Source organism: Triticum aestivum, chromosome 1D (assembly GCF_018294505.1).
Source record: "Triticum aestivum cultivar Chinese Spring chromosome 1D, IWGSC CS RefSeq v2.1, whole genome shotgun sequence".
Taxonomy (NCBI): Eukaryota; Viridiplantae; Streptophyta; class Magnoliopsida; order Poales; family Poaceae; genus Triticum; species Triticum aestivum.
The window spans coordinates 19,064,062-19,087,891 of NC_057796.1; the positions used below are offsets into that span (position 1 = coordinate 19,064,062).

A 23,830-nucleotide genomic window follows, 5' to 3' on the forward strand; every position below is an offset into this window, starting at 1 on the left:
TCTCTCTCTCGCTCTCACACCCCTCTCCCACACACAATCAATGTCTCTTCCAAATAGTCTGCTCCTCCCGCCCGCACCCATGCTATCCCGCTACTACACATGTCACACCATTCCCCCTTCCCTTATACTAGGTTTACATCATTAGTGGTCTCTCTACTCCACATACACACACTCCCTCTCACACACAAACGCGCGCACAAACACACATAGACACGCACAAACACCCATTAATCTGGATCCTCATCTCTCCCCATGTCCGCATGTGTATCTCACACACTCACTCTCTAATTATGTATATGTGTCTCCACGTTACACAATACAAAGCCGCATGTACATGTCTCTCTCTATCCTCCACACACATAGACACAAAGAATCTGTTATCATTGCCTCAGTCTCTAGACATATCACACACGCACACTGTCGTGGCAGTACGGCGAACACGAGACGTGAAAAAGAATAAATCTACACGTGCTTAGACCACCTAGTATGACTACTAGGACTAGAGCAAGCCAAAAAGCGCGCCGACGTCACCCCCTCCTTATCGGCGACGGGAAAACCTTTGTTTTACACAGTCGAGAAGTCATTGTGCTAAGGCCTCACATGCTGAGGCGTTGAATAGAATGTAGATGCTAGTTTACGGAAACAAGTATCGATAATACGTTTGTATCTCCATACTTATATTTCTTCTCTTATAAAAAACCGAGTTGGTGATGATGGTACGCGTGCCATCTTGCAATATAGACCGTCCGATCTATATCTGACTGATGGAAATTAAACTAAAAGATACCCGCACCCCTCTCCACATTTGCAGACAAGGCCTTCCCTCGTTCATCCTTATCTCCAACAACCTCATTGTTGAGCAATTAAGAAAGGAAGCCTCTGGAACAAACTGGCCTGGTGGCCGCTGCCGGCGTCGTCAATCCCCATGCCTCCGCTCAGTCCGACCACCAATCACCACCACGCCCCACTCCTCTTCACCTTATCTCCTATTTCTCGAGATATCATTAGTTTTTACACATGGCATTACTCCCGCATGGGTCAATCACAACGAGTGTTTTTATTAAAAAATGCATCTTGATGTTCCGTGCAATGCACGGATCTTGCTAGTACTCCTACAGAAGACTAAGTTGGTGATGATGGTGTGTCTGCCATCCGTCGTTTGTGACCATTAGATCTACATCTAACGACTGTGAGGTAAGTTGTTTCCTTTTCTCACAAACATCCCACTTGTCTACCAATTTGCAGAAAAACCCATAATTAGTATCTTAAAACCAACAACATCCCTCCCTGACCTCACCAAAACAGCCCACGGAATATATTCTAATTGAAACATAATATATCTCTAGTGATATATGTATATCAACATTAGAGTGTTTTGTATCAAGTTTGTGGATAAGTATTATTCTAATTATGATTCGTTGCAACGCACATGAACATTGCTAGTATTTCCAACCATGCAAATTTTTTTCCCTAGTATTCCATAGTTTCGAGTTTTCCATCAAGATATTAGTCACTCATGGTTGATATTTACTTTCAATCATGTACACATATGCACTATGTATCTAGCCTTGCTTATTGAGTTCCAAAGATTAACTTTCACTCCTACTTACAATATGTAGAGTATTTAACAAAAAACTACCACTTTCAACCAGCCCTAGGAAGAATCTATTGCACAAAAAATAGCAAAAACATACCCAAAATTTCTCAATCCACGCCAAAAACTACTACCTACCGATTAGGTTAGTTTAAACCCATTTATGACAGGGTTGGCCCACACGTCCGTGCTGATGAGGCAGCTTAAACCAACACATTTTGTTTAACAGTTGACACGAGGGACCCACATATGACCTTCTATCCTGTTATTCCCCCTCAAATCATTATTTTTCCTGAACATTACTTCAAACAGTACTGATGCGTGTTTGTCGGTGGCGCAGGTGGTGAGCGAGTTGGCCGCCGCTCTGCCGGACGGGCCGGACGCCGCGCTGGCCTCCGCACGGGTTGGCAGGCAGGCCCGAGCGTGACTCACGAGCGAGCAAGCCGCCGCGCTGGCCTTCGCTCGAGCCTGATGGCTGGCCTTAGCGCGGTGCGCGCGAGCAAGCCGCCGCGCCGCCGTGCCAATCTAGCTAGCAAACCTTGCAGAAAAGCAGCTGGACGGAGCTATCTTGGCTAGCTAGCGGCCGCGAGCGCCGGACGGAGCTGGCATCCGAGCTGCCGCAAGATGGGCTCCGCACCGCCGGCGGTTTTGACCTCGCCTTCTGCCGGTGGCGGTAGCTGCGTCCCATGGCCGAGGATGACTAGGTGGACGGGACGGAGGTAGGAGGTCACTCGGGGATTTTTGTGCAGACTGACATGTAGGTCCCACAAGTCATAACGCCCGGTCGAATAGAAGGCATTGACTTAATGGGTGACATGGGCCCTGTTTGGATACTCTAAGTCAGAGGTTAGATTCTAACCCTGAACTAACTCTAACCAAAGTGGTGTTTGGATGGCAGGGTTAGATTGACAACAAATGTATCCAAACAGGGCCATGGGTTGAAACGTGCCTATAACGGCACTTTGTAGAGTAGTCGTTTCTTGGCAGGGCTGGTTGGTAAGAGCATGTACAATGGTTGATAAGGTAGTCTTATCTTAAGTCTGCCACGTATGCAAGTGGTAGTAGTTTCTTGGCATTATTAGTGGTTTCTTGCATTATTAGGGGTTTCTTGTAAGGAACAATGTACTAGTAGCGACAAAAGGCGATTCTAGGTTGCGTTGTACTCCAACGAGTACTACTAGTGGTCGCGGGAGTGTATACCTCGTTTTGTGGGTTCGATCCCGGCCGAACGCACGACGGCCTTTTTTTTAAATAGTAACTTCGTTGTGAGCCAATATTTTACACGGGCAGTTTGAGTTTTGAAGTCAAACGGACGTGCGGCACCACAATCTGGATGCACTGGATAGCCTAGCCACATGAACGGGTTTTCCTTCCCAGCATCTCGTGGCTCACGTGCTCGCCCTAGCCGCACCTCGCTTGCATCTTCCTCATCAGCTAGTAGCATATTTAAACTAGCACCTCCCAATTAAGCCCGAGGAGCCGAAAAAGCCTGGCAGGGCATTGGGAACTATGCAATATGGCTCTGTACGTAAAGTGCTCTACTACTACTCTGTAGCTTGTGGCGTTGCACACATGGACTTCACTCCATTATCGGCTCTACTATAAAAGAAATTCCTCTTGACGTGTTTCTTTTAAACGGAGGGAAAAGCTTTGCTTCATCTCATTCATAAAGAAGGAACTACTAACAAAGTTCGACGAGATCCATTACACCTCCACAAATGGAAGAGAAAAGCCTAGTCTCGCTGTATCAAATAACTCAAATGTTCTGCCCCTGCAGTAACCGTCGCTGATAAACAGGCTGCTAGTGTGTGCGTGAGAGGAGCGGCTGAGTAGGCCAGCTACGTGAGAGGAGCGGCTGAATAGAGCACCGAGAGTACCCACTAGGCCACTACGCAGGTATACTTTCCCTGCATTGATAGTAGAGCGATGGTTCTAGCAGTAGTACCCTCCACTTCCAACTGTAGCTCCTTGGCCTTGAGATTCAAGAGTTCAAAACTGGTGCACTATACTAGAAGTACAGTACATCGCACTACTAGTTGAGAAAGTAGTACTAGTACTGCTACAGTACGAGTACGTACTCCTCCATCACATAATGTAAGACGTTTTTTGACACTAGTTGGCGTGTACAAAAAATAGCAAAAACATACCCACAATTTCTTAATCCACGCCAAAAACTACTAACTAGTGCCAAAAATTTCTTACTAGTGCTATTATTTACAATATAATGCAATCCCATAATGTCCCATAATGATAGTACTAGTAGTAAATAATAGCCTCACACCTTCGCTACAGTTGGAAGGGACGAGGCCCTGCGGTTACTACGCTCCTATCTCCTCCTCGCCAGTTCCCCTCCCCCCGAAGAGAAGGCATTTGGTCGCTGCTCCCATGGATTTGCCAGGAGGTTCTCCTCCGCGTCGGGGCTGGGAGACCTTGGACGACGATCCTCTGGGAGAAATTGCACGCCGCTCCGACGTCCTCACCGCTGCAAGACTCGGTGCTTCCTGCACCAACTTTTTCAAGACGGTGCTTAAAATGGCTTGGGAAAAGGCCATGCTTGTTGGTCTTCCATGCGTCCTCGAGGAGAAGGTTCTTCTATGGGACAATCCTTCGAACAGTCCACCGCTCCCTGGCCATGGTTGCACGTTGACTCCGCTAGAGTTGCCGATGTTGAGAGGTAGTCGGATTTTGTCCGATGAGCAGGTCAGTAATGGAGTTTGATCATGTAGTACTTAGTTATTCCATTTCCGTCCCGTAATTTCTCCGCTGCCCACCGTCTTATATATAGGTCTGGGTCGGTGCCAACGAAGATTGGCTTGCATACCTCCAGCCGGATACCACCATCATTTTGCACAACATCCACAACAGTGCGGCCGTTCCGGTAGACCCCTTCTCCACCATTGGGATCGGCCTTCCGGACTGGTTGGGCTTGAATACGTATGATGATGCCTACATGAGATTGAAGAAGATAGCAATTGCGGACCCGCCGACAAAGCAACGTGGTTACGACGATTACTGTCTCATCGCGGTGTTCGACATAAGGATTGCCATCAATGCAAGAGGCAGTAACGGCAGAGGCTGGCACATGTTGGCGTCGGCAGATTTGTACCCCTACACGTTCGAAGACGCCGTGCGCCATCTAGGCTGCATCTTCGCGGTGACAAGCCAGGGGACTTGTTTCATCTGGTTGCCATCCTACGGTATGGGAGATTACAAACGGAATGCACAAACCATCATTTGCATCCCTAACGGTACTCCATTATTTTGCAGGGACCAGTCATCCCGCGATCAAAATAAGATCGCCGATCCTGGATGTGCATTTGCATCCGCGGTCTAACCTGGAACCTTGTTGCTGACTTTGGCATATTGGGATCAACTATCTTAGCAGTCGTTACCCATGGTACCACTGATGTGCAACATGGTCACACAATCTACCACGATCGGACCGTCACCATCTACCCAGGTATTCCATTTTTTAACCCTCTCGCCTTCTCTTTCATTGTTGTATTAGTACTCTACTTACATACTAGTAGGAGTACTTTTTACCTTGGAGGACGCGTATAGCTAGCTAGGCCCTTGAAGACTTGAACCCACTAGCTACCACCATTTTTGTTTTTCCATGTCTTACTATCTCATCCATGTAGCCAAGAGTGGCTATATATAATAAGCCAGTTATTTTACTTCCTCTATACTGGAGTAGTACTATTTGCTGCACAGTATTACTGACCGCCATATTTGAGCACAACACTATTATGCATGGACCTTGACTATGCACGTCACCATGTGTCCAGATTTGAGATGTCGCGTGTACCGGATGAACGACGCGAGTTCGGGCCCCGTGATGCCACGTGGGTGCCGAGGAACACTCTTGGAGAGTACTCGCTTTTCATTGGGGACAGCTACCCCATTGTGAAGCGGATGCCACCTTCCGTGCACGACATGGAAGGCATGTCGTTCATGAAGCATGGTTGTCTTCAGTGCGCACCGCCGGATGAACGACATGCTGGGACACGCTATCCCTGATTTATGCCGCTTCATCTTGGATGAGTCTCCATCGTGTGGAACCGGACTAGAAAGCTGCGACAATGATTCCCGTTGCCCACCGCTATGGATCGTGCCATCCATGAAGAACACCTGGGACTGGAACCTGGAGGAGGACATGTAGCACATCTATAACGTGTAAGTGGAGTATGGTAAATTGTGAACGGTAGCGCTGTGAATATATGTAGACTAGTCGTGCACAAATTTATCACATGAATTGGAGATGAACTTGTGTGGCATACTGGCATTTGTCCTTTAGAATTTATTACTAGTAAATGTGTTATGTGTACGTGCAACTTGTGTGGTTGTTGCATGGGCTCCAACACACTCTTTGAGAAAAAAAGGTGGCACAACTTTGGCTATACGTGACGTGGCGGCATCATACAGTAGCATCGTTCGCTATAGTTGTAGTACGCTCCTACTAGGACGACAACTCCTATAAAACCTTGCGCTTGGCTCTTTGCCTCATCGGGAGGTTCAACAGTTCGTACTCGTGTGAACCTTGCACTTGGCTCTTCGGCTCTTCGGAAGGTCCAACAATGATGATACTATAGTACACATTATGCTTCTGGCAATCTGACACCGATTGAACTGTTGCACGTCCACCGCGAGGGCGAGGGCGAGGGAGAGGGCGCTGTAGTCAAAACCCTCTCCTCGTCCTATGAACCACCACGCGCGTGGGCGAGGGAGAGGCGTAGTAAGCAAGCTTCTCCTCGTTCGGCGAGTTGACGGGACACATCAAAGCAGTACTAGTACTAGTCCATACTGCGTCCTTTTTGGTTAATATGGCTTAATTTGAAACGAGAACAATACACTGGCGGTCAACGTATGTAACAATACGCTCTTTACTGTCACTATATATAGTTTTGCGGTGATTATACGATCACTAGCTCATCGTAGAGCACCGTATTGCACCCTACTGACTGGCCACATAGACGACGTGGCACTTTGTTGACTGGTTAAATTGTCACCTGGTTTCTGGGTCCCACCTGTCAGTTGGCAGAGCAAAGAAATAAGCTAAAAAACAAAGAGTGTAGTACATCTACAGTTCCAATGCATTTAGCCTTTAATCTAAATCGATATTGATTGACTAATGCACCAACTTGTGCTCTAGGTATAGGCTACATGTCTATCCTTAATTACAGCATGCAACGACCTTCATTTAATCTTCTTCTCTCAATGGTCGCATGCACACATAAGTCTGCTACTTTTGAGCGTTAATTATGCCCTGGTCAATGTGCAAATCTCTAAATGTACTGCTACCTCTTGAGCACTGTGTTGGTTTTCCCTTGAAGAGGAAAGGGTGATGCAGCAAAGTAGCGTAAGTATTTCCCTCGGTTTTTGAGAGCCAAGGTATCAATCCAGTAGGAGGCCACGCATGAGTCCCTCGCACCAACACAAACAAATAAATCCTCGCAACCAACGCAATAAAGGGGTTGTCAATCCCTTCACGGTCACTTACGAGAGTGAGATCTGATAGATATGATAAGATGATATTTTTGGTATTTTTATGATAAAGATGCAAAGTAAAATAAAAGCAAAATAAAAGGCAATGGAAATAGCTTCTTGTTGGAAGATTAATATGATGGAAAATAGACACGGGGGCCATAGGTTTCACTAGTGGTTTCTCTCATCAGCATAAATATTACGGTGGGTGAACAAATTACTGTTGAGCAATTGACAGAATTGAGCATAGTTATGAGAATATCTAGGTATGATCATGTATATAGGCATCACATCCGAGACAAGTAGACCGACTCCTGCCTGCATCTACTACTATTACTCCACACATCGACCGCTATCCAGCATGCATCTAGAGTATTAAGTTCATAACAACAGAGTAACGCTTTAAGCAAGATGACATGATGTAGAGGGATAAACTCATGCAATATGATATAAACCCCATCTTGTTATCCTCGATGGCAAAAATACTATACGTGCCTTGCTGCCCCTACTGTCACTGGGAAAGGACACTGCAAGATTGAACCCAAAGCTAAGCACTTCTCCCATTGCAAGAAAGATCAATCTAGTAGGCCAAACCAAACTGATAATTCGAAGGGACTTGCAAAGATAACCAATCATACATAAAAGAATTCAGAGGAGATTCAAATATTGTTCATAGATAAACTTGATCATAAACCCACAATTCATCGGTCTCAACAAACACACCGCAAAAGAAGATTACATCGAATAGATCTCCACGAGAGAGGGGGAGAACATTGTATTGAGATCGAAAAAGAGAGAAGAAGCCATCTAGCTAATAACTATGGACCCGAAGGTCTGAGGTAAACTACTCACACATCATCGGAGAGGCTATGGTGTTGATGTAGAAGCCCTCCGTGATCGATGCCCCCTCCGGCGGAGCTCCGGAAAAGGCCCCAAGATGGGATCGCACGGGTACAGAAGGTTGCGGCGGTGGAATTAGGTTTTTGGCTCCGTATCTGGTAGTTTGGCGGTACGTAGGTATATATAGGAGGAAGAAGTACGTCGGTGGAGCAACGTGGGCCCCACGAGGGTGGAGGGCGCGCCCAGGGGGGGTAGGCGCGCCCCCTACCTCGTGGCTTCCTGGTTGATTTCTTGACGTAGGGTCCAAGTCCTCTGGATCACGTTCGTTTCGAAAATCACGTTCCCGAAGGTTTCTTTCCGTTTGGACTCCGTTTGATATTCTTTTTCTGCAAAACTCTGAAATAGGCAAAAAACAACAATTCTGGGATGGGCCTCCGGTTAATAGGTTAGTCCCAAAAATAATATAAAAGTGTAAAATAAAGCCCATTAATGTCCAAAACAGAATATAATATAGCATGGAGCAATCAAAAATTATAGATACGGTGGAGACGTATCATGTACAGTCTTTCACGGACGTAGGGAGTAGGTTGAGCACTTGAGCGTGAGCGTGTGTGTTGCGTCGTGTGCTGTGTGCCGCATGGGTGCGTGAGTGTTGCGTGCGTCCATGTGTACGTGTGAGTGTTGCATGTTGCATGCATGCATGCATGCGTGGAGCTTACTCCCTCCCATTGACATGTTCATATTTCAAGCTTCCTCTGTTCCCTCCATATGGTGATACTCCCTCTGTTCCCAAATACGGAGTAAAATCCTCCCTCTGTTCCCAAATACGGAGTAAAATCCTCCCTCTATTCCCAAATACGGAGTATTTGTCTTTCTAGAGATTTCAACAAGTGATTACGTACGGAGCAAAATGAGTGAAGTGAGCTTAGAGGCATAGGGATAATGTAGAAAGGAAGTCTTCGCGATCCATTATTCCCCATCTGGGTCAGAGATAACTATTCAACTAGTCTTCGCAGTGGAGTGACAATACACGCTGCAGCAGATGGGACACTTAATTAATAAGTTGAACCAGCGTGTTGGTGTTACTAAATCAGCCTTACCCAGTACTGCCATCATGTTCGCCAGTAGAGCACACTTCTGTCCTCCATTAACTGACATATGGGCCCTCTTGTGGTAGACACACATGTCATCGGTGTAACTATTTACACTCCGAAGGACGGTATATCCTGGTAGTAATAGTTGAATTGAGATTTAATGCACTTTCTTCCCCGTCTTCCACTCTTCTTCTTCCTCCTCTCTTCCCCATCGTCGGCCGCACACCATTCCCCCCTGCTCACTGCTCGCCTGCCCGCGCTATCTTCCTTGGTAGCTCGCGCGTACCATATCCCCCCGCTCACTGCTCGGCCACACGAGGAGAAGCTTCTTCGCTCGCCCGCCCGAATCCACTTCCCCGCTGGCTCGCAGGCACCGAAAACCCCAATGGAAGAACCGACTGACACACAGAGTCGCGATTGGAATTCCCTCCCCGATGTTCTCTTGGAGCAGATATGTAATCGTATGGACCTACTCAGCACCGTCCGTCTGGCCGCATTCTCGGTGTCTTTGTACCGTCTACTCGTCTGCAACCGGCCGACTCTTTTCAAGACACCCTGCTTGCTGATGCCCGATCCTCGCAGGTGGCCCAGACACCGACTTGATGATCCTACGGAGATTGCCGTGGTGCCCTCGACATGCTACCACTACCCGTCCACCTGCCCTTCATGTGCGGCCACTACTGGGCGGGCATGAAGGCCAACTGGATCGTCCTCATCCACCAATCTGGTAGCCCGTGGCGTCTCGTGGATATCTACACCCAGCGAGAGATCATCCTTCCATCTTTGGATACCGCCGCCATCGAGCCTCGCGGCCCGCCGGACACTCCTGCCTACTACGCACGAGACACGTCGAGCTTTTGGCTCGACCTCTGTTTGCTGAAGGTTGTAATCTGTGAAGTGCCCACACCATCACAAGACTACATGGATTACAAGCTCATTACCATGTTCAACATGGGATTAGTCTATCTGGAATCCGGTCGCCATACATGATTATGGCTCATCGTCGATCCTCTTCACCCAACACTTCTGTCTGATGCTATAGTGCATGATGGCACCGTTTATGCGGTCGACGCACAGATTGGCTGCCTATACTGGTGGAATCTATCGTCGTGTAATTGTTCTATCTCATCTAATCTTTACCTTAAGAATACGACTGCATGTTCATTGTTACAAATTTAGAATATATAGTATGTCTATAACCACATCATTGCTATATGTTCCTCTCATTTCCTAGATTTTTATGACCACACATGTTATTGTTAGAGTTGATATGAGAACAATAGGTATCTAATGATTGTTAGAATAGATATTATGAGTATAACCTCATGATTGCTATATGTTACTCTCATTTCCAGGATTTTTATAACAACACATGTTATTGCTTAGAGTTGATATGATAACTGTAGTAAGAGCTATGGTAGAATATGAGTTGGCCCTGTCATATCTGTTTTCCTCTCATTGTTACATGATGTTTGAACCATGATATATTGCTAGAATATGAAAGTCATTGGCTTATTTTTTTAATTTGGGGTATGATTATGACCACGACATTGCAATTCTCTGTCTATGATATGTGTCACTGTTATAATAATCTTAATTCCACACATACTCTGAACATAATTGTTTATTTTTGTCCTTTTAGTCTCCAATTTGAATTGTTGCAGCAGACGCAATTGCGCTGGCCTTCATGATTCCAGGATCTGGAACCATACCAGCCGATGGGTGGTGGTTTATCGCTCGTTCAGCTGACGGTGGTCATTTGATGCTCATTTGCACGTACCAAATTGACCAAATCATTTCATCAAACCACATGCAGTACAATGCCTGGAGCATTCGTGACATTGATGGCTATGGCTGCTTCGTGTCGCGAGATAATCTTCAGTGTGTGAAAAGCATCAAGCTTCCATGCGATGGATGGCTTTTGCAAACCCGACATGCGGCGATGTGGTTCATGCCAACAGCAAATATGCACAACTTGATTCGTACTGATATGTAGATTGATCGATGTATTCTGCTGCTGTAGTACGACCCTCTTTTGTTGGATATTATGTAGATTTGTTAGTTTGAAGCACTCCTCTGGTTTGAAGGATAGATACCTTTCTGGGATCAAGTGCATCCTAACTCACCTGCGCAGGATGTAATGATAATGATGATGGAGATGTTGTGCAGTATATATATATATATATATATATATATATATATATATATATATATATAACAAATGTTTCCTACAAGCAGTGGTAGTTACCACCACTTGTGTTTTGTATGTTGTATGTAGTATCTATCGAAACCGAGAGTATGTACGTGTAGTATGTAGTATATAACAATGATTAGGTAGTATATATATACTAATTTTTAGGTAGTATGTACCATATTTTGAGTATGCTCTTTTTTACGTACAAATATGTACGCATTTCACAAATATAACAAAAACTATGGGCTTATATGCAATTTTTTCATGTAACTTGTTTTGAAATATCTTAGATATACTATATGAATATATTTAAAATAATAAAATAGTATATATAGTAGCACATGATAGTATATGAGATATGTGGGGTAACTACCACCGGGTGGTAGGATGGATTTTCCCTATATATATCACTTAGGCTTCAAGTGCGTACTTGTTAGTTAAACCCATGGTTAAAATGTGACACTAAATACGACTAGTAAGTAGTACAGTAGCAGTAATAGTATACGTCGGTCAAATTATTCATCATGTCCACACATTGAATTGACGTGACAACACGCTGCGCGTGAGGTGACACAAGAATCCCGGCGGCGTGTTCGGGTATTCTGGACTTCAGATTTGGAGTACCACTTATATGTCAAAATCTTTCATCATTCACTTAAAACAGTCGATTGATCATATATTGAGCACCATATAACTGGAATTAACCCATGCAAGTCGAAGAAGGATTGGCCGGTGCTGCCGGCTGGCATCAAGTTCGATCTCACGGATCAGGAGCTGATCGAGCACCTTAAGGCCGAAGTGAGTGCTGATAGCGCGAGATCTCACCCTCTCATCGATTTGTTCATACCAACCATTGACAGCGAGCACGGTATATGCTACGCCCATCCCGAGAAACTTCCAGGTAAGACACCGATCGGCCGTCTACTTACACAAACATATTCCTTTGTTTATAGCTCTATTTTTCTTTTTAGACGCAGACCTGGTGAAGCAATTACAATTTGACAGTTAATAAAAAGTGAAACAAGTGACTGCAACATGCCACAGATATTATGAAAATGCCAACTATGTACACTAAAACCTGTATTCGACAATACTGCAGGTATCACACTGAGTGGCCTAAGCAAGCATTTCTTCCAGCGCAATTCCAAGGCGTTCAAAAGGGGCACGTGGACGCGTCGCAAGATACAGTCGGAGTGCGGCATGCACGCGATGTGGCACAACACCGGCAATACCTTGCCGGTGATGGTCAACGGCCGGCAGACGGGCAGCAAAAAGGTTCTAGTGCTGCACACCAACAAGAACTTCGACCAGCAGAGGACCAACTGGGTGATGCACTAGTACCACCTCGGGGACCTGGAGCAAGAGAAGGAGGGGGAGCTGGTCCTCTGCAAGATTTTCTACCAGACGAACACTAGGGCCAGGAGTAAAAAGATTGTAAGTTAGTTTGGTATTGGTACTTGTACTACCTTGTCGTCCGCAAGTTGGTATTGTTGTTAATGATCTTTTGGTATGAACTTGACATTTGCTTCCAACCATCATGCCGAGGGTCGACGTGGATATAAAGCCGAATCATTTGTTTCGAAACGAATTTTCAGGCACCTGATTTTTATTTGATGGGTAGCATAAGCACCTGCCGTTCGAATTCCCAGTTCTCCAAATTTTTCGAAACAAAGTGCATGCTCTTATTATCATGATGAAAAAACAATATCCCTACTGCATCCCAGTTATCAGTCTGTACTTCCAGAATTCTCTCGTTTATTAAGCACGTATATTGTTTTTTCAGGTCGAGCAAGTTTTAAGTGGGCTGTAGACTGCCCAGGCTTGGTTTTGTTTTTAACAGGCCCAGCCCATGACGACAACCGGGACAAAGATCCAGCAGGTATCTACTAGCCTCTGGCCCGCCAGCGTTAGTTATATTTTGTCTTACAACATCCGCAGGCACTTTTTTTACTGAATCAAACACACAGCCCAGTTCTATTTTCCTCTTGAAACGCATGTCCTACATCCGTTTTCTAATCTCTACCTATAGTTTTACTAGTTCATATACACGTATCATTATATTGAAAATACATAAAATTCACTTTTCATATTTACATCCTTATTTTTGTTGTTGTTTCCCCTCCCAGCGCTGATTTTTTTTACCATTGGTTTTCCCTTAAACCAACTCAATTGTCCCACGTCTTATTTGCTTACAAAAACAAAACGATTTTTTTGGCAAATCAATAAGTTCTTAAAAAATGTTTATCATTTCAGGATTACAAAAGTTCGGACTCCACCGAAATATGCAAAATAAGGTTGAACTTTTTGACCGTGGTCCTGGGCAGAAAATGGGCTGTAATAAATTACTTAAGGAATTAGCAAATGGGCTGCAAATTATTAAAAAATAACACATGGGCTCTATGTTGTCTGCCACAGATTTGGAGGTTGACTTGTGGGCCTACTAAGTTCATGCGTACACAAGGTTTATCAAAAAATTAACTTAGTCAACAATCGACTCTACCAGCGTCAGACCGTTAGATGTCAATCTAACGGCAATCGTGCTTCTTCAGTCTCTGATCTTCCTGCCCCAGCCGCCCATACCAGCGCCGTCGGAACCGCCTGCTCCCGCCTCCCGTGGCCGGCTATGCTGCCGGGCAGGCCTCACGGCCCCATCATATACTCGCATCCCTGGCCTGTCTATCACTCTACTCACCCACACTTCCTGTTATTTTCCGGCGACGGCAGCCGAACCAGTCAACCCTCGTACTCTCCACCGCGTGGGCAGCCACTGTCGTGTCTTCCCCGGCTCCGTGTCGTTCCCTTCGTAGGCCTCGCCGTCGTCCACTACCCTGGTGCTCTCGGCGCGGCGTGGTCAACGTGGTCAACGAACGACATCCATCGGAAGTGGACTGTACGTGGAGAGGCTGATAGCTGGGTCCACGGCCGCACACAAGGAAATGCCTCCTTATTATGCGCAAAATAATGATTCCTCCACCTAACATCTGGGACCCGCCGGAAGGGCCTCTGTGTTGCGTGAAAAAATGTTCCCTCCGCTGACAGGTCGGACCCACCAACTATATCTTCGCACGCAAGGAAGTGCCTCCTTATTGCACAAAAAAAATGAATATCCCCTGCCAGCTGGGACCCACCACTGTGGGAGGCTGACTTGTGGGCCTACTAAGTAGACGGGGACGGAGGGCTTTGTCAACTTAGTCAATATGAACGATTCTAGCTCCAGTGACCGTACGATGTCCATCCAACGGCCTTAGTGCTTCTTCAAGCTCTGGTCTTCTTGCTCCAGCCGCCCTAAGTAGCGCCGGTCGTGCCGCATGCTCCTGCCTCCCATGGCCGGCTGTGCTGCCGCGGAGGCCTCACCGCCCCCATACTACTCCCACCGCTGGCCAGGCCATCCCTCCACTCACCCACACCCCCTGTTATTCTGCGGCGACGGCAGCCTCACACAGCAGCCCAACCAGTGAACCCTCGTACTCCTCTCCGCGTGGGCATCCATGTCCTCCCCTTCCTAGGCCTCGCCATCTTTCCCGGCTCCGCGTCATCCCCTTCCTAGGCCTCGCCGTCGTCCATCGCCTTGGTGCTCTCGGCGCCGCGTGGTCAATGTGGTCAACGACCGACTTCCATCGGAAGAGTACTATACGTGGGGAGGCTGACAGCTGGGTCCACGGCCACAGCCCAGCTTTTTTGTAATTTGCTAAGTAAGTCGCTTTGTCAGGCCTGTTGGGCTGCAAATCTTTCAAGACGAGGAGAGCTTCATTCGGCTAGCCGAGAAAATGGCCTATCAGTAATGAGAAATGGGATGTACATTTTTAAAACACATCAAACTGGCAATTAGTTTCAAATTTCTTTTTTTTTTCATTTTGAGATTTTAAATTGCATTGATTTTTATGCGTGGACAATTTGTTGGATTTTATATTGATATACATTTATTTTTAAAATCAGTTTGAATGTGACTCGAAATTTCGGGATTAAAAACAGTTCGGACCGCACCGAAATATGCAAAATTTCGTATAATTTTTTAACCGTGGCCACAATATGGGCTGTAATGCTAACAAAAAGAATATGGGCTCCAAAAAAAACCTTAAGAATTAGCAAATGGGCTGTAAATTATTAGAAATAATGGCAGATGGGCTGTATGATGTTTTCCGTAGATTTGAGGCTTTCCTAAAAAAAAGGTTGACGCACAAGCAGTGACTGTTGGATGTCCATCCAACGGCTGTCGTGCTTCTTCAATCTATGCTCTTCCTGCTCCAGCCGCTCAAACAAGCGCCGGCGGCACTGCCTGCTCCCTCCTCCCCACGGTCGGCTGTGCTGCCGCGCAGGCCTCACCGCCCCACCGTACTCCCATCGCTGGCCTAGCCATCCCTCGTACAGTCATACTCCCCTCCGCGTGGGAAACAACTGTCGAGTCTTCCCTGCCTCCATGTCGTTCCCTTCCTAGGCCTCGTCGTCGTCCACCGCCCTAGTGCTCTCGGCGCGGCCTGGTCAACGTGGTCAACGACCGACATGCATTTGAAGTGGACTGTACGTGGAGAGGCTGACAGCTGGGTCCACGGCCGCACGCAAGGAAATGCCTCCTTATTACGCGCAAAATAATGATTCCTGCACCTGACATCTGGGACCCACCGAAAGGGCCTCTGTATTTTGCGAAAAAAACGTTAACGCCGCTGACAGCTTGGACCCACCAACTATATCTTCGCACGCAAGGAACTGCCTCCTTATTACGCACAAAAAAAATGAATACCCCTGCTAGCTGGGACCCAGTATAGTGACAGGCTAACTTGTGGGCATACTAAGTTGATGGGGACGGAGGGCTTTGTCAACTTAGTCAATATGCACGATTCTAGCTCCAGTGACCGTACGATGTCCATCCAACGACCGTAGTGCTTCTTCAACCTCTGGTCTTGTTGCTCCAGCTTCCCAAACCAGCGCCGGTCGTACCTCGTGCTCCTGCCTCCCGTGGCCGGCTACGATGCGGCGGAGGCCTCACGGCCCCCTACTACTCCCACCGCTGGCCAGGCAATCCCTTTAATCACCCACACCTCCTGTTATTCTGCGGCGACGGCAGCCTCACAGCGCAACGAACCGGTGAACCCTCATACTCCTCTACGCGTGGGCATCCACTGCCGCGTCTTCCCCGGCTCCGCGTCGTCCCCTTCCTAGGCCTCGCCGTCGTCCACCTCCCTGGTGCTCTCGGCGCGGCGTGGTCAACGTGGTCAAGCTTCCATCAGACGTGGACTGTACGTGGAGAGGCTGACAGCTGGGTCCACGGCCGCAGCAAGGAAGTGCCTCCTTATTACGCGTAAAATAATTATTCCTCCACCTGACAGCGGGGACCCACCGAACGGGCCATCGTATTTCACGAAAAAAATGTTTCCCCCTGACTGCTGGGACCCACCAGCTACATCTTCGCACGCAAGGAAGTGCGTCCGGGCAAAAAAAAAACGATTCGCCCCCTTGACTACCGGGACCCACCAGCTACATCTTCGCAGGCAAGGAAGTGCCTGACAGTCGGGACCCACCTGGTCGAAGCGTACGTAGCGTTGTCATTCTGGTCGCAAACATGTACGTACATACTGGTCGATGTGGAGGCGCGCACGTGTCGTAGTAGAGGCGCGCACGTAGCATGTACACGTACGTACAGCGGCCAGTGTGCAAGAAAGAAAATACGGCCACGTACGTACATACGGGCAGGGTCTCGAACGCCTACTCGCGCATACGTACGGCCAGGGCTCATGTACATGGCTGGGTCGGAACGGAGAAACAGCGTCGTCGTCGTGTTCATGGGGAGCCAACCGGCTGGGTCGGAACGGAATGCGTCGTCATGTTTATCGGGAGGGCTTGGACGGAACAGCCAATGGAAACGAGGCCTGGCGTACCGCAGAATGGAGGAAACGGCCTTGTGTTCGACCGGCCACGTTCGAAATGGGATCCTGTTTATCGGGAGGGGTCTGGCGTACCGCAAAAGGAGGAAACGAACCTCCTACGGTCGAAACGGGGGTCCTATTGATCGGGAGGGGTGTGGCGTACCGCAAAACGGAGGAAACAGACTTGTGTTGGAGCGCTACGGTCGAAACGGGGGTCCTGTTCATCGGGAGGGGTGTGGTGTACCGCAAAACGGGACTCCACGGGATACTGTTCATCTCCACCGTCGACTCCCTCCAGCCCCCATGGGCTACTGTTCATCCAACGTCGACCTCCTCCAGCCTCCACCTGCGATTGTTCATCCACGGCCTCCTGTTCATCCAGCCTCCACTGTGCTACTCCACCGGCTACTGTTCAACCAGCCCTCTCCACGGGCTCCTGTTTAACCACCCCTCCACGGGCTACTATTCATCCAGCCCTCCACCGTCTACTGTTCATCCTGCCCTCCACGGGGTCCTGTTCATCCAGCCCCAACCGGCTCGATCGATCAGGGTCCTGTTCATCCAGAGGCAACACCACGGGGTCATGTTCATCCACCCCCATCGGGAACTGTTCATCCAAACCCCCTAGCAACGCTCACTGTTCATCCAGAGGCAGCATCGATCGGCTTCAGTTAGCAGCAGTAGCGAAGGAATCGCTCGATCGGGTTCAGTTAACAGCCATTGATCGATAGCTCGGGTTCAGTAACGCGTAGCCTGTAGTGCAATCGCTCGGGTTCAGTTAGAGCCCAACGCCTCGCTCGGGTTCAGTTAGAGCCCAACGCCTCGCACCCACGCGCGTACGTGTACGAGAGAAACGCGCATCGCTCGGCCCCGACCACCCACCCTAACCGGGAACACCCCGATATTTTCCTCGCCCTCGCTTCTATCACGGTTTTTTCCGTCATGGACGACCCGAAGAATGTCCTGCAGCTGCGTCTCTGGCCCGCCCAAGATGAAAAGCCCATTTTTTGTCATGATTTTTTGTTATAGAAGTAGGAGCCCACCACATCTATGATGATACCGTGTTTTGTCATAATTATTGTCATAGAAGTGTCATAAGTATGACAGAAAAAAAATTCGTTCGGCCCAAAATGTCACGGATGTGTCTTTTTTTTGTAGTGATCTTTGGCAAATTGCACCCAACTGCAGCAATTGATACTCGGCAGCAACTATTTTAGAAGACAGCTACCAGGTTCGATTGTCAACCTCTCAATAACTCTCCAGGAGTTGTACTTATATGACAATAGGATCTCTGGGGTTATTCCTGAAGACATCAGCAATTTGGTTGGTCTCAATAGGCTCGTGATCGTGAATACTTTCATATCCTGAGTGATTCCAGATAGCATTGGTAAGCTAGAGAACATGATTGAGCTACACTTGGACAATAATAGCTTGTCTGGCCTCATACCTCCATCGCTGGGAAATCTTTCGCAGTTGACTTGACTTTATGCACCTTATGGCAACTTAGAGGGACCAATTCCGGCAACCCTATCGAAGTTGAAAAAACTTTTTGTACTTGATTTATCGATGAACTACAGACTTAACGGTTCAATACCAAGAGAGATTTTGAAGTTGTGTGGACTTTCTTGGTACTTGGATTTGTCGTACAATTCCCCTTTTGGAACCATTCCCAATGAAGTTGGTAGTCTGGCAAATCTGAACCAACTGATTCTATCAGGAAATCAGTTGTCTGGCAAGATACCCGACAATATTCAGAATTGCACAGTGTTGGAAGAGTTATTTTTAGATGATAATTCCTTTGAGGAGAGCATACCACGATCATTGGCGAATATAAAGGGGTTTGATACACTGAACCTGACCAAGAATAAGCTCTCGGGTAATATTCCTGACGACCTTGGTAGCATTAGAAACCTACAAGAACTCTACCTAGCACACAACATGTCAGGATCAATCCCGTCACTTCTACAGAATTTGACATCATTGTCCCAATTGGATGTGTCCTTCAATAATTTGCAAGGCAAGGTACCAAATGAAGGTGTTTTCAGAAACATTACTTATTTAGCAGTTGCTGGGAATATCAATCTGTGCGGTGGCGCACCTGGACTTTAGTTGGCTCCATGCTCCACGGCCTCCTTAAACAGGAGCAATCTTGTAGTCACTTTCACTTATTCTTCATGTTCGGGTGCTTTCCGAGAAGCTAAAAACAAGGCCGAAGGGAATTCATCAATCTTCAATTGCTTTTTTTTTTGGAAATGAGGATGACCCCCAGCCTCTGCATCAATCGATGCATGCAGCCATATTATTAAATAAAAGCGTAACAAAGTCACAAGGTCTAGAGAAGCTAACAGTCTGAGCTTAAGTCGAAAAGAAAAATAAAATTGCCATCTCTTGCGACAAAGAATAGATTACCATATCTACACACCTAGCCTATTATTAGCTCGCCATCCAAATCGGCTAAAGGTAGCCCGTGCTACCGTCTTCCAAGGGTTGCACCCAATAGCCAAAAGCTCCCTGAAGTCCGCATGAGTGAGTAACAACCATATACGGATCCAAGCTATAGCTTTGTTGATAACCTGCAAAAAATAGTGAAGTTTGTTCCATTAAAAATCAAATCATTTCTAGTATTCCATATAGCCCAAAATAATGCACATATCCCTATCCAAATATGTTTGGCTATGTGTATGTCCACTCCGTTAAGCCACGTCCCAAATAACGTGTTCATGCTCATGGGTGGATGAACGTTAAAAGCTATATGAATTGATCGCCATAACAATTTTGCAATTGGACAATCGAGAAAGAGGTGTCTAATCGATTCATTGTGCTGACAGAAACATCACCTAGAATTACCAACCCAATTCCTTTTCACCAGGTTATTTTTTGTCAGAATGACACCTTTGTGAATGAACCACATAAAGATTTTGATTCAAAGTGGAACTTTAATCTTCCAAATGTGCAATGACCTCGACAATGGCCCAGAATCAATTAACTCCAAATACATAGATTTCACTGAGAAGACTCCACTCGAGGATAGCTTCCCGCGAATTGTATCAACCTGATCTGATAGTTGAACATCCATCAACCTACGGACCAGGTGCAACAAAGCATTCCAACGTTCCCCTACTAGGGATCTTCTAAATTTGATATTAAGCGATACCGAATTTAATACGGTGGCGACATAATCTTCCTCACGTTGCACAATATTATATAGGAAAGGGTATTGCAAAGCCAAAGACATATCCCCTAGCCATGTATCCTCCCAGAATCTCATGTTGGTACCGTTACCAACAAGGAACTTCACCCGTTGGAAGAATGTGACCTTTGTCTTCATTAACCCCTTCCAAAAGGGTGAGTCTATTGGTCTAGCGGTTACGTGGGCTAAAGTCTTAGAGTGTAGGTACTTATTCTGAAATATTTGTACTCACATACCCTCGGTCTCAACAGATAGTGTGTATAGCCATTTGCTAAGTAGACATCTATTCTTTACTTCTAAATTCTCGATCCCTAGCCTACCCTGTTCTTTCGGTCTACAGATAATATCCCATCTAGCCAATCTGTATTTCTTCTTGGCCTCATCACTTTGCCAAAAGAACCGGGATCAATAGAAGTCTAATCTTTTCCGTACCCCTACTGGTACTTCAAAGAAAGATAGGAGAAACATCGGCAGACTCGTCAAAACCGAATTTATCAAAACCAGCCGACCTCCGTAAGACATTAGCTTGCCCTTTCAGCAGCTTAATCTTTTTTCAAATCTATCTTCGATACATTTCCATTCCTTGTTTGTCAATCGCCTATGGTGAATTGGGATCCCCAGGTAGCTATACGGTAAGGATCCCATTTCACAACGGAACAATTGTCTGTATTCATCTTGTTCCTCTTTAGCTCTCCCAAAGCAGAACAATCCGCTTTTGTTGAAGTTTATTTTTAGACCAGACAATTGCTCCAATAGGCATAACACAAGCTTCATATTCCTAGCTTTTGCAAGATCGTGTTCCATGAATATAATAGTGTCATCTGCGTATTCTAGAACGGAAACACCCCCTCTACAAGGTGGGGGACGAGTCCTCCTACTTGGCCACTCTCTTTAGCCCGACCGATAAGTACTGCCAACATATCCGCTACAATGTTGAACAGCACATGAGACATAGAGTCACCCTGACGTAACCCCTTATGTGTCTGGAAAAAATGTCCTGTGTCATCATTGACTTTTGTAGGCCGAAAGACCAAGGGGGTCTAGGCATTGGAAATTTAGAGGTGAAGAACAGATGTCTTCTCAGCAAGTGGTTGTATAAGTTATCTGTAGAGACGGATGCCACTTGGGCACCGATTCTTCATAATATGTACCTCCAATCCAAAACTTTGTCCCAGGTGACGGTAAGACGACTGACTCGCCTTTTTGGAAGGGACTCATGCGAGTGAAATCAGCCTTTTTCAATAGGACAAAATTTGTAGTTGGAAATGGTACTTCCACAAGATTCTCGGAGGAAACATAGCTAGGGGAGACACCCCTTGCGATCCAATATCCTTCTCTCTATAATATTGTTCAACGAAGAGACGCTTACGTTGCAACAGTACAGTCAAATCCTCTTAATATTCAATTCAGGAGGACGCTAGTGGGAAACCGTTGGGAAGCTTGACTCCATCTTGTGAGAAGATTGATGGATGTCCAACTTTCTCAACAGCCAGATCAGCTACGCTGGAAACTAGCTAAGAATGGGGAGTTTTCGGTTAAATCCATGTAAGATACTATCAACGCTAGCATTATTCCTAGTTCGAAACATGTTTGGAAAGTCAAAGTGCCTTTAAAAATCAAAGTGCTTATGTGGTTTGTCCACAAACAGGTCATCTTAACTAAAGAAAATTTGGCGAAGCGAAACTGGACGGGTTCTAAAAGATGTAGTTTTTGTGATAATGATGAATCAATCAGACACCTCTTTTTTGATTGCCCTTTGGCAAAGATTTTGTGGAGGTCGGTCCACATAGCTTTTAATATAACTCCTCCGAATTCCATTAACACGTTATTTGAGACGTGGCTAGATGGGATAGACGTAGTAACAGTGAGACATATCCGTGTAGGAGTATGTGCTTTACTATGGGCAATTTGGAACTACAGAAACGATTTGGTTTTTAACAGAACAACAAATATTCATTTCTTGCAGGTTGTCTTCAGGGCCACTACACTCATCCGTATGTAGTCGCTACTCACTCCGACGGAGGCCAGGGAGCATTTGGTTACTGGATCTATCCGATGGGAGATGGTAGCACGGGCTATCTTCAACCGGTTCAGATGGCGGTCATGTAATAGGATAGGTGTTTAGTTTCCTATCTGTTTTTTGCCTGCCGGTTGTGGTTGTCCCGTTTTAGTTTTTTGTGCTCTTTGTTGAGCACCTGTTCCATTGTTTGAGACTACAAGACTTTTGTTGGACCTTTTGCTTATCAATAATATGGTTGTATGCATCTATCTGATGCAGAGGCCGGGGCAAACCCCGTTTTCAAAAAAAAATCATTGACTTTTATTCCAGCACTACCTTTCTGTATGAATGAATTCACCTGGGATCTCCAAGAGGAGGTATAAGACCTCTGTCAACCGTGTGTAATCCACTGTGATATTAAGCCAAGCAACATTCTTCATGCTGAAGACATGAGGGCCCGACTTGGAGACTTTGGCATATCAAGGATCCTCGAAGAAAATACAAGGAAGATGATGCAAGCTTCATATAGCTCAATGGGGATTAGACGTCCCATAGGCTATATTGCTCCAGGTGACTGAAACCCTTCTAACATTTATCTTATACTTTTGACACAGATTTGGCATACTAACCATAAAACTTTTCATAATTGTAGAGTATGGGGAAGGCTCCGCAGTCTCAACACCCGGTGATATTTATATTCTTGGCATATTGCTACTCGAGATGTTTACCGGAAGGAGCCCAACAGACGAAACATTCAGGGATTCAATAGATCTGCAGAAATTTGCCGAGGATGCCCTTCCATATAGAGCCTGGGACATAGCTGACCCAACAATCTGGCAGCATACAGAGCTGACGGATGACATCAAAAGTAGTATAATCAAGGAGTGCTTGGTTTCTGTCTTCAGTGTTGGCATATCCTGCTCAAAAACAAATCCTCGAGAACGTCAATAAGAGATGCAGCGGTAGAGATGCATGCAACCAGAGACGCATACCCTCCTGTTTGCTGGTGAAAATACAGGGGAGCATGGAGCAAAAGAGGAGCCTCGACTCGAGACAATCGAGCTGGAATGATATCATCCTGCAACAATATTACAAGTCACTTGAGTTAGTTCCTTTTTTTGTTATTGGAGCCATTTTCTTTGCGACATACTATCAAATAGATGTACTGTAAAATGTTAAATACTGGTGTTGTACAATAGCACAATGGCAATATCGGTAGTCAACATATTACATGGTTTCTCAAAATTTCCAAAGTTTGGAGAAATTACATCCTCAATCCAGTATGCTGCAGGCAACATGAATTTGTCGCAGAATCATCGGTCAGACTGTTAATTAATAAAGGGTATATTGTAAAGGTGTGCGGAAAATAAATCACATACTGCCCAGTTAAAAATTAATGCGTATATTCGACAGCACAAGCAAATTGTTGTAAAAACTAAAAACTGAAATCACAGACTAGAAAGGCATCAGTATCATTCATTCATTCAGGGAACAGTTCCCAAAAGCAGCATCAGCGACAGGCAATCCTTGTAAGATCAACCCAATTTACCCTTATTCCAATGAAGTAGCTAGGT

The 23,830-nt window shown here is 46.2% G+C and overlaps 1 pseudogene; it reads left to right on the top strand.

Moving 5' to 3' along the window:
* The window catches only part of LOC123157146 (putative receptor-like protein kinase At3g47110), a 36,309-nt pseudogene extending 13,043 nt beyond the window's left edge, over positions 1-23,266 (top strand).
* Positions 23,267-23,830: the final 564 nt, after the last annotated feature.